This window comes from Callorhinus ursinus, unplaced genomic scaffold, assembly GCF_003265705.2.
Source record: "Callorhinus ursinus isolate GAN/ISIS: 27379988/994484 unplaced genomic scaffold, GSC_fseal_2.0 scaffold42, whole genome shotgun sequence".
NCBI lineage: Eukaryota > Metazoa > Chordata > Mammalia > Carnivora > Otariidae > Callorhinus > Callorhinus ursinus.
The window spans coordinates 2762685-2774103 of record NW_027397104.1 but is presented as its reverse complement, the minus strand read 5'-3'; the positions used below and the strand labels follow the sequence as shown (position 1 = coordinate 2774103).

Sequence of the window (11419 nt, the reverse complement as noted above, 5' to 3'; positions counted from 1 at the left end):
AGGTCATGATCCCAGGGTGCTGGAATCGAGCCCTGCATCAGGCTCCCTGCTCAGTGGGAAGCCTGCTTCTCCCTCTCCCACTCCCCCTGCTTGTGTTCTCTCTCTGGCTGTCTCTCTCTCTGTCAAATAAATAAATAAAATCTTAAAAAAAAAAAAAAATCTCTAGGCCCAACATGGGACTTGAACTCATGACCCCAAGATCAAGGGTCTCATACTCTATGGACTAAGCCAGCCAGGTGCCCCCAGGAACCCCCTTCTTTACTGGAATAAGCCACACCTCTTGGTTCAGAGCTCCTGCTGGTCAGGGCACAAAGTCCATGATGTGGGACCTTGCCTTTCCTTCTGTCTGTGTTTTACAAAAATTTCATTGTGTTTTTGAGTGTGATGCCCCCAGGGAATCAGTATGAGCTCACAGAGTTTTTCTTTCCAATCACTCTCACTAGTTGGAAATGCTCTTCCTTTTTCTGATAAATCTTCAGGCCTGAGTTACAATCAGAAGAGTCACAGTCAGTCATCTGATGCGCAGGCTGATTCTGGGCCCTGGAGTTACAGTAGCAAGGACCTCTACCCTCTGGGGAATTGATGTCTGAAGTACTCCCGCAAAGCGCTGCACAAATGTTAATTTTAGGTAATATTTTTAGGAAACAATTTGGATAACACAGAATATAGCTCTTTGTTTAACACAGAACTCAGCTCTTTGCCTAACACAGAACCAGCTCTTTGCCTTGTCAGTGGAAGCAGAAATCAGAGCTGGGCGGTTTTCAGAGATAAGCAAATCGGACTCTCTTATTATGTTGGAGAAGAAACTGAGACCACCTCCTCTCACCAAGAATGGTTGGCAAAGGGAAAATCCTCTGGCCTCAGGGGGATTTTCTCCCCAGGGCAGGAGAGCTCAGTGCTATGTAATGGTTGAGAGCAGCAGTTTTGGAGTCAGAGGAACTTAGGTTTGAAAGCCAGTGATACTGGGAAATACCTTCCATTTTCTAAGCCATATCCTTCACTGTAAATTTGGGTTAATAATATTATCTATCTTATGGGACTATTAAGAGAATTAAATGCAAAAATGGATATAAAGAACTATGTTTAGAACATATTAAGCATTTGAAAAATGGCTAATACTATGTATGTCATTAAATTATTTTTTTTCTTCTTCTCTTCTAATCAATAACAGAAGACAAAGGGAATAGCCACTCACTTCCAAGGGAGCCCTGGCTACTCTGCAAACCTGTTAGCTTAGATATCCAAGCTACTCAGGAGACTCAGAGTGAGTAATTACTTCTTTCCACCAGTGGGAAAACTGAGGAATAGTGGAAATTTAATCTTTACCCAGTGGAATAGTGTGGTGTAACAGAAAGAGCAGGGATTTTGAAAGCAGGGTTTTGACCTTAGTTCAAATGCTGGTTATACTGCCTGGTTGCTTCATGATCTTGGTTAAATTATATAACCCCCTCGAGCCTTTCTGAGGGATGTTAATATATCTATCACACAGGGTTATGGTGATGAATAAATGAGATAAAGTATGTGTGTGCCAAACACATGCTAAGCTGTGGTGGTCTATTGTTTTTGCCTGTACCAGTATCTGATTTCCCTTTTCCTAGTAGCATATTTTTATTTTTCCTTGGGGTACTACCTTTTCTCTGCTGCATACTTTAATGGTAGATCTGTCAGTCAAGATGGCTTTCTGCCCTGGCTGAGTGGGCAGCTGACCTGATTGAGGCAAGCCAGATCCTTAATTCCTATAATTTGCATCCATTGAAGGGTGAATCAGAGATGGACAAGGGTTGGAGTTGATTCATGCCACGTGTCACCCTGAAAAGACTATCCAATAGTTCTTGCCATCTAGACTCCTGGAGCCTTCTGGTTCTTGTCTTTTCTAAGGCCTGATGGGTTACAGCTGTTCTTTCAAGACTATCAGCACCTGCATGTCCTTCCAATAACTTCCTTTTTCTTTTCTCTCTCTCTCTCTTTTTTTTTTTGTTTAAGATTATTTATTTATTTGAGAGAGAGAGAACGAGCAGTAGGAATGGGCAGAGGGAGAGGGAGAAACAGACTTCCCGCTGAGCAGGGGACCCAATGCAGGGCTCGATCCCAGGACTCTGGGATCATGACCTGAGCTGAAGGTAGATGCTTAGCTGACTGAGCTGCCCAGGCGCCCCAATAACTTCCTTTTTCTGTATCATATTAGACAAAATCAGTTTCTGTTACTTGCAACCTCAGAACACTGCTGCACAGATGTTAGAGAAATGTTAGTTCTTTCCTATTTGCTTACCTACTCCCAGCCATCCCTCATACTCTCATATCGCCAACACATGTAGAGTATTCTTGTGCTTCAGGACAACCTAACCAGTGGACTTTTGTTGTACTTAGACTGGAATCAGTCTACATTGTTGATTCAGCTGATATTCCCAATCTATCAGCAAATCTTACCAGTTCTACATTTAAAGCATGCAGAATCTGGGACGGCTCAGTTGGTGGCTCAGTTAGTTAAGCATCTGCCTTCAGCTCAGTTGGTTAAGCATCTGCCTTCAGCTCAGGTCATGATTTTAAATCTTAAAATATAAATCAGAGCATTCCACACACTAGCTCTAACCCTTCATGATTTCCCACCTCTTTTAAAATAACATCAAAGTCTGGGGCGCCTGGGTGGCTCAGTCGGTTAAGCGGCTGCCTTCGGCTCAGGTCATGATCCCAGGGTCCTGGGATCGAGCCCCATGTCCGGCTCCCTGCTCAGCAGAGAGCCTGCTTCTCCCTCTCCCTCTGCCTGCCACTCTGCCTACTTGTGCTCTCTATCTCTCTGTCAAATAAATAAATAAAATCTTTAAAAAAAAAAAATAACATCAAAGTCTTTCTATGACCTTACAAGACTGTGTGATCTGTCTCCTGGCCACCTCTTCCATCTTACTCCCTTCTACTTTCATCCTTCCAGAGTACTTTTGTTGTACAACAATGTACAACATTGTCGATTCAGCTGATATTCCCAATCTATCAGCAAATCTTACCAGTTCTACATTTAAAACATGCAGAATCTGGGACGCCTCAGTTGGTGGCTCAGTTAGTTAAGCCATCCTTCACTGTTTTTCACCAACACTGGCTTTGCTGCTCCTTGAAAACGTCAAGCATTTTCTTGTCTTAGACCTTTGTACTTAATATCCCCTAAGGGTCCCCTTCTTCATGTACTTGCATGGGTCTCTGCTCCTTCATTAGCACACAGTGCATAGATAGTAAAAGATACTTGTTGAATTAATTAATGGATAGAATTTTGATACATGAATAAGATGGAATACTATGAAATTGTTAGAAAAGAATAAGGTAGGGGTGTGCCTGTGTGGCTCAGTTGTTAAGCATCTGCCTTCAGCTCAGGTCATGGTTCCAAGGTCCTGGGATTGAGCCCCGCATCGGGCTCCCTGCTCAGCGGGAAGCCTGCTTCTCCCTCTCCCACTCCCCCTGCTTGTGTTCCCTCTCTCGCTGTGTCTCTCTCTGTCAAATAAATAAATAAATAAATCTTAAAAATAGAAAAAGAAAAAGAAAAGAATAAGATAGAGCACCTGGGTGGCTCAGTCGGTTAAGAGTCTGCCTTCAGCTCAGGTTGTGATCCCAGGGTCAGGCTCCTGGCTCAGCGGGGAGTCTGCTTCTCCCTCTCTCCTTGCTCCTCTCCCTGCTCTCGTGCTCTCTCTCTCTCTTTCAAATAAATAAATCAAATCTTAAAAAAAAGAAAATAATAAGGTAGAATGTCCTAATATGTAACGACCTCTAAGATATAATGTAAAATCATAAAAGAGAAAGAAAAAAAATACAGTACATTGTATGTAATTGGTTTTCATTTGCATAAAAAAGATATATATTTCTGGAAGTTTACATAATGGGGTGCCTTGGTGGCCCAGTTGGTTAAGCATCAACTCTTGATCTCAGTTCAGGTCTTGATCTTATGGTTGTCAGTTCAAGCCCCATGTTGGGCTCCACTCTGGGCAGGGAGCCTACTTGAAAGAAAGAAAAAGAAAGAAGAAAGAAAAAGAAAGAAAGAAAGAAAGAAAGAAAGAAAGAAAGAAAGAAAGAAAGAAAGAAAGAAAGAAAGAAAGAAAGACCCTCTGCTTGTGCTCTCTCTCTTTCTCTATCCCTCTCTCTCAAATAAATAAATAAAATCTTAAAAAAAAAGAAATTAGTAACATCAGTTACTCTGGAGGTTTAGGGGTGTCTGTGGGAGGGAGACTTACTTTTTACTATTTAGCCTTGTGTACTACCAATTACTTTGTTTATTATCTTTTTATTTTCAGTTCTTTTCCCTTGAGAGGATGCTTTTATTGAACAGTAATTTCATCTGCTTGCTGCTCCCCCTGCTTGTGCTCTTTCTCTCTCAAATAAATTATAAATAAATAAAATTAAAAAAAAAATAAAGGCTTGGGGTGCCTGGGTGGCTCAGTTGGTTAAGTGACTGCCTTCGGCTCAGGTCATGATCCTGGAGTCCCGGGATCGAGTCCCACATTGGGCTCCCTGCTCGGCGGGGACTCTGCTTCTCCCTCTGACCCTCTTCCCTCTCATGCTCTCTATCTCTCATTCTCTCTCTCTCAAATAAATAAATAAAATCTTAAAAAAAATAAAGGCTTGATTAGTTCAAGGTAAACTTTTTTTTAGCTTAAGTATAATTGACATACAATATCTATACAGTATTAGTTTCAGGTGTACATCATCATAGTGATTTGATATTTTTATACATTAAGAAATGACCCCTATGATAAGTTTAATTACTATCTGTCACCATACAGTTATTATATTATATACCATATTCCCTATGCTGTACATTGCATCCCCAAGACTTATTTATTGTATTGTACTTCTTTTTTTTAAAGATTTTATTTATTTATCTGAGAGAGAGAGAGCACAAGAAGGAGGGAGAGGCAGAGGGAGAGGGACAAGCAGACTCCCAGCTGAGCAGGAAGCCTGACGCAAGGCTGGATCCCAGGACCCTGAGATCATGACCTGAGCTGAAGGCAGACGTTTAACCAACTGAGTCACCCAAGCACCCTTCTTAATTCCCTTCACCTTTTCATCTGCACCACTAAGCAACCCCCCACCGTGGTAACCAATCATTTGTTTCTTATCTATGAGTCTGTTTCTGTTTCATTTGTTCATTTATTTTGCTTTTTAGAGTCCACATAGAAGTAGAATCATACGGTAATTAGTATTTGCCTTTCTTTGACTGACTTGTTTTACTTAGCATGATACCCTCTAGGTCCATCCATATTGTCACAAATGGCAAGATTTCATTCTTTTTTTATGGCTGAGTAATATTCCATCGTGTGTGTGTGCGTGCGTGTGTGTGTGTGTGTGTATACATATAATTTCTTCTCTATCCATTCATCTGTTGATGGATACTTAGGTCAAATTAAACTTTTTTTTTTTAAATTTTTTCTTAAGTAACCTCTGCACCCAATGTAGGACTTGAACTTATTTTTTTTATTTGACTTTTTTTTTTTTTTGACAGAGAGAGAGAGAGAGACAGTGAGAGCAGGAACACAAGCAGAGGGAGAGGGAGAAGCAGGCTTCCCACCGAGCAGGGAGCCTGATGCAGGGCTCGATCCCAGGACTCTGGGATCACGACCCGAGCCGAAGGCAGATGCCCAACCAACTGAGCCACCCAGGCACCCCTGGACTCGAACTTATAACACCAAGATCAAGAGTCACAAGCTCCACCAACTGAGACCACCAGGCATCCCTCATTTCCTTCTGTTCTTGTTCTTTTTTTAAATTTATTTTTCTTGTGATGAGAACTTTTTTTTTTAGATTTTTTAAAAAAATTTATTTGTTTGAGAGGTAGTGCACAAGAGAGAGCATGAGCAGGGGGAGGGGCACAGGCAGAGGGAGAAGCAACCTCCTCACTGAGCAGGGAGGCTGTTACAGGGCTCGATCCCAGGACCTCAGGATCATGACCTGAGCTGAAGGTAGATGCTTAACCACCTGAGCCACCCAGGCACCTCTGAAGTGATCAAACACAGAATCTGCTTGTATGTCTCCCTCTGCTCTTCCCCCTGCTCTCTCTCTCAAATAAATAAATACATAAATAAACAAACAAATAAGCAAGCACATGGAAGTCTTTACAAAGATTTCCAGTAAATTTGCCACTTTTACCCTATCCAGTTAGATTAATATTCCATCTTCAATATTGGGGCCAATGTGATGTTCTGAGGTATGTTCAGATGGTTCAAGTCTCTTCAGAATGTATCATGATAGTGGGCATGAAAGTTAGCATAGCTCTGGGACAAGACTATAAATGTATGCTATTGTCCATTTCATGTTACAGTTAACTGTTTCTGATCCTCCTTTCTCACTGGGATGGGAAACAATTCATTCACCAGATCAGTGATCACATATCACATATTTGAGACAATGTTAATCTGCTTTAGCAAATATACTGAGCCTGGTATAGCAGTTCCAATCAGGGCTACTACTTTTGTGAGTTTGCCTAGTCCACTGTCATCCTCCAGAGTCTGTCTAGGATTCTGCCAAATTAAATGAAAATATGATAGGGACCACTACATCTGCATCCTTTAAATCTTTAAGAGCGTCACTAATTTGTCGTTCCTTGTAAGATGTGATACTTTTTATTGCTATCTTGGCTGGGTTAAGGGGAAGTTTCAAAAATTTCTACTTGGCCTTCTCTATTATGAGAGCTCTTACTTTACAGGTCACTTTACAGGACCCCTGTGGTAGTTCTGTTAATTACAAATGTGTCAATTTAATTTATACATTTGAGAATTGGGGAAATTACTATTGAGTGTGTCTGTGTACACAGTGGATCTATTGTGAATTGAACCTGGGCCAGGACTCCATTTATTATGTGATCTCCATATGTCCCCACTCTAACCAGGGGACCCTGATGATGTTTTTGATCCCCTAATATCAATTTCATCTCAGACTTTTGAATTCCTTGTGTCCAACAGTCCTTGAATTCTTTGGCTAGTATTTCCCTTCCCCCTGTGCTAGCTGCCCAAGTAAATGGTAGTAGACTGCTTTGAGGAAGGAGTGAAGGTATCATTGCCATCTCTACTTGCAATGGTGTTGCAGAGCCCTTCCTCCTGGAGACCTTGCCTCTCCATTAGTCTCTGGGTTCCAGGTCAGGAAACTGTAAGTTCCAGGCCAGAAACTGGTCAGTGAATCATGACTCAGCCCCTTGATCTTACACCCTTGATTTATTTTAATGGCTATGTAGGCCATCATGCCCTTAGGAACACTGTGTACTATCAGCCATCTCCATAGCTCTCTGCAAGTCAGATGCTTCTGGCTACCCATTTACGTTCCTTCTGATGGTTAGGGGTTCCATCTGGCCTCTATTATGTTAAGATCCTATCATTCTCATTTGCTATGAAGAAACCCTGTTCTGAAAGTGCAGGGGCAGCCCCTGCGGAGTTTCTCGGTGATGCCAGTGGAACTTTCCTCAGAACATTCCTCAGGGCCCTCTCATGGAACAGAGTCATTTGGTGAGGTTTCTGGTTTTATTTTTTTTTTTTTCAGATTTTATTTATTTTATTTGAGAGAGAGAATGAGAGAGAGAGAGAGAGCACGTGAGAGGGTGAGAGGGGGGAGGATCAGAGGGAGAAGCAGACTCCCTGCTGAGCAGGGAGCCCAATGCGGGACTCGATCCCAGAACTCCAGGATCATGACCTGAGCTGAAGGCAGTCGCTCAACCAACTGAGCCACCCAGGTGCCCGAGGTTTCTGGTTTTACATGCTATATCCACTTCAACCTTCTTCTCTGAGCTTTTTGACCCCCACTTTCACCATCTCCCACAGCTGTTCTGACATTTCTACTTCACTTGTTATGACCCATAGCTTTCTCCAAGCTCTTTTTTTTCTCTCCAAGCTCTTAAGAACCATCCTAGCAACATGTGAGAACTGTTTCTCAGCGTCCTTGTCAGGGTGTTAAATCCTGTGTCCCAGGACAATGTTCCCATATTGATAACCTCTCCCTCATCCAACTTTAGGTTCAACTTTGCCCTACTTAGATCAAGACTCGGAATTCTCAGGATGTGGTCCCATTTATATCCTCCTGGCCTCTGTCAGTATATTTTGGTTATGTTCTACATCTCTGTTAGATATACTCCCTCCCTTATCATGTCTTGGTCTTTTGTGTTGTTACTTAATTCTAGTTATTTGTCTAACGGCCAGGTTGAGATGTTAGGATAGATCCAGATGGGGAGGCCCATTTTTTAATAGGGCAGAGATTTCTGCATCATCTTCAAGAAAGGGAGAAAATTAATTTTTTTTTTTGAGAGGGAGAGACAGGGTGGGGGGAGTTGGTGGAGGGAGGGATGGGGGAGCGGGAGAGAGAGAATCTTAAGCAGGTCCCACTTCTAGCGTAGAGCCAGATGCAGGGCTCGATCTTACAACCCTGAGATCATGACCTGAGCCGAAATCAAGAGTCGGACACTTAACCTACTGAGCCATTCAGGCTCCCCGAAAACTAATCTTTTTTTTTCCCCCGAAAACTAATCTTTAACAAGGAGTGGGCAACTTAATAAAGGCCTAGAGGTTATAAACCCTCCAGGAAACTGGAGGTTCTAGATTTTCAAGTAAATAGACCCAGATACTGCCATCTCCTGACTCCCATTTCCATTCCTTGTCAATCAGAACCCTAACCTCGGTGTAGCCAATTTACTATGGCTGAGAATTCAACTTCTCTGGAGCTCTGCAAATCTTTTTTTTTTTTAAGATTTTATTTATTTATTTGACAGAGAGAGAGATAGCGAGAGCAGGAACACAAGCAGGGGGCGTGGGAGATGGAGAAGCAGGCTTCCCGCCGAGCAGGGAGCCCGATGTGGGACTCGATCCCAAGACCCTGGGGTCATGACCCGAGCCGAAGGCAGACGCTTAACGACTGAGCCACCCAGGCACCCCGGAGCTCTGCAAATCTTATAATTAAGTCCTGGGCCTGATCCTGATCCTCAGGTTCTTCTGCCCTCCGGCAGGAGATAGACTCTATACATTGCCAAGAAGGCCCTTTGACTTTTTTTTAAAAAAATTTTGTTTATTTATTTGAGAGAGAGAGAATGAGAGATAGAGAGCACGAGAGGGAAGAGGGTCAGAGGGAGAAGCAGACTCCCCACTGAGCGGGGAGCCCGATGCGGGACTCCAGGATCATGTCCTGAGCCGAAGGCAGTCGCTTAACCAACTGAGCCACCCAGGCGCCCAGGCCCTTTGACTTTTACACTTAGCTTTTCTCCGAAGTATCTGTTACTCTCAACAACAAACATCCTATTACTTCTCAAATGCCTGATACATTGTTTTCCCCCCACCCTCATGCATTCCTTTCCTCAGGCAAAACATCCCAATTTATCACTGGTGAAAATTTTAACAATTGCATTATTATCACATGTAGGGGCTAACAATCCTCTACCTACCACTAGTGATGGTCTCCTCGTTGTCAACAGGCTGGTGAGTGATCCCACTCTCAAGTCTCATTTTATTTATTTATTTTTAAGATTTTGCTTATTTATTTGATAGAGAGAGAGAGAGCATGTAGGGAGGGGCAGAGGGAGAAACAGACTCCCCGCTGAGCAGAGAACTCCCCCCATGTTGGGGCTCCATCCCAGGACTCTGGGATCCTGACCTGAGTCGAAGGCTGACATCCAACCGACTGAGCCACCCAGGTGTCCCAAGAATTTTTTTTTTTTTTAAGATTTTGTTTATTTGTTCGACAGAGAGAGACACAGCGAGAGAGGGAACACAAGCAGGGGGAGAGAGAGAGGGAGAAGCAGGTTTCCCGCTGAGCAGGGAGCCTGATGCGGGGCTCCATCCCAGGACCCTGGGACTATGACCTGAGCAGAAGGCAGACACTTAACGACTGAGCCACCCAGGCACCCCAGACTTTTTGTATTTTAAGTAATCTCTACACAATGTGGGGCTTGAAGTTACAAACCCAAGAGTCGCATGTTCTACCAACTGAACCAGCCAGGCACACCTAGAGCATTTTTAAATAAGCAAACAAAAAAGGAGAAATTACAAATTACCCATAATCCTTCCACCAAGAGTTAACCACTGTAAATATTTAGGCATAAGTCCTTCCAGAATTTCAAATTCAAAATTATATTGTGTATATGTGTATAATTTTACAAAAAAGAACATATTGAATATATGGTTAGTAGCTCTTTTTAAACTTAGCAATGTTTTATAAGCATCTTTTCATATTTACATACTTCTATAACATCCTTTTTTTAGACTTTATTTTTTAGAACAGTTTTAGATTGACAGAAAAAATTGAACAGATAATACAAAGAATTCCCATAACCCCCCAACCACAGGTTCCCCTATTACTAATACCTTGCATTAGTGTGGTACATTTGTTACAATTAGTGAACCAGTATTGATGCATTATTATTGAAGTTCATAGTTCACATTAAGGTTCACCCTTTGTTTTGTACAGTTCTATGGATTTTGACAAATGCATAATGTCACGTATTCACCATTACAGTAACACATAGAATAGTTTTAGAGTCCTAAAAATGCTGTGTACTTCACCTATTTATCCCCTTTCCCTAACCCCTGGCAACCACTGATCTTACTGTGTCTATAATTAAAAAAATTTTTTTTTATTTTAAAGATTTTATTTATTTATTTGACAGAGAGAGACACAGCGAGAGAGGGAACACAAGCAGGGGAATGTGAGAGGGAGAAGCAGGCTTCCTGCTGAGCAGGGAGCCCGATGTGGGGCTCGATCCCAGGATCCTGGGATCATGACCTGAGCCGAAGGCAGATGCTTAATGACTAAGCCACCCAGGCAACCCTATAATTTTGTTTTTTTATAACATCCTTTTTAATGGCTGCTTAACATTGTCTCATGTGGATTTATCCAGCCAACCCCTTATTATGGGACACTGATGCTGTTAATGTGACTTAAAGAAAAGGCTAGAATGTTAACACCATAGCAGCAAATCAAATTTTTCTCAACTGGCACAGGATTCACTTGTCCACATACTCACACTTAACTTATTCTGGTATTTTATTATCTTTGGGCAAAAAGGAACCTTTTTGATCTTACACAGTATCTTGGAAACCAGAAGAAAACATCTGGCATTCACTCTGATGGGAGAACCAAAGCAAAGCTGTAAACACCATCTGTTAATTTTTCCTTCCAAAGGAGTCTTTCCAAATTTCTGGAGGGTTCTCTTTGCAAATTCCTTGTCACAGTTAGGATCAGAAGCAAATGAAATCATTGAGGTTTCTAATGAAGTTCTGGGCTAGGAGGCTGAGCTTCCAGAGCTTCCTGCTGCACAGGTGCATGTCCTCACAGGCTACCTCTGCTCTCCTTCCGTTGGTACCAGACTCTACCTCCTCCACCAGCACAGCTATGTGTGGACGTATACTTTGTGCTCACAAAAGTGGCTGGTTGAGGGGTCCAGGGATTAAAATCCAGCTGCACTCAGTTTGCC

At 42.4% G+C, this 11419-nt stretch overlaps 1 long non-coding RNA gene across 1 annotated transcript in view; it reads left to right on the top strand.

The window, feature by feature from the left end:
- LOC141370679 (uncharacterized) overlaps nucleotides 1-11419 on the top strand; it is a 32231-nt gene that overhangs the window by 13320 nt on the left and 7492 nt on the right. The window contains exon 3 of the long non-coding RNA XR_012374936.1: nucleotides 1172-1264. This is a non-coding gene — a long non-coding RNA (uncharacterized lncRNA). The remainder of the gene's footprint in view (nucleotides 1-1171; nucleotides 1265-11419) is intronic.